Raw genomic sequence first — 989 nt, forward strand, 5'->3', positions numbered from 1 at the left:
TGCATCTGTTTCAGAAGGAAGAAATAAAGACTTGTTGAATGCCCTATTGAGTGAAAATCTGATTCGAAGAACTGGTTCCCTTTAAGTTCATGGCTTGCAATTTAAATTAAACTGGCCCCATCTCACAGGATGTTGAATTGGAACAAATGAAACAGCAAATGGAAATTGAATTTACTGCAGTGTAACACAATTTATTTTTTAATTAGTCTAGCACAACAAACTGGACAAGATTTTGGATTCTAGGAAATGTTCTTCCACCATGACCCATAAAATGACCAAGTTAAAATAATTAAATCTATAATTAAATAATTTAAATGATTCAATCTAAATCTATCTTATATCATATAAAAAAATTATAAATTACATTTTAAATAAATATTTTAGATCAATATTTCTAATGTTTTGATTAGACCCTTTGTATGATACATAATTAATTAATTAAATAAATAAATAAATTAGATTTATATTTGATTATTTATTGCTTTGTAACAAATATTTTAGACTTATTTTTTTAATATTTCTCATTATGCCCCTTTGTGTATGATAGCATACATGTACAAATTATGTAAATAAATAAAGGTAGCTTTTCAGACATTGACTATTAATATTTTATATAAATTAATATTTTATTATTTATTATTCTAATATTTCTTATTATGCCCCTGGTGTATGAAACGTGTGTACGTAAAAAAAGTAAGTATGTAAATAAATAAATAAACATAGCTTTTCAAACGTTGATTATTAGTATATTAACATTTGTATGTTATTATGATTTACTTCTCTTTTTTAACAATTTAGGCTTATATTTCTATTCTATTTCAATTATGCTTTGTGCAATTTATTTGCTAGTTCAATTCAAATTCACTTTATTCTCAATTCAATTTAATGCCATGCATCTATGTCAAAAAATGTAAATGTGTTGAGAAATAGTGATGATCAGAGAATCTGCTGGTGGGTGTATTGTGTGTCCCTGCTGCAGATGATCTCAC

This window comes from Sinocyclocheilus grahami, unplaced genomic scaffold, assembly GCF_001515645.1.
Source record: "Sinocyclocheilus grahami isolate Dianchi unplaced genomic scaffold, SAMN03320097.WGS_v1.1 scaffold11915.1, whole genome shotgun sequence".
Taxonomy (NCBI): Eukaryota; Metazoa; Chordata; class Actinopteri; order Cypriniformes; family Cyprinidae; genus Sinocyclocheilus; species Sinocyclocheilus grahami.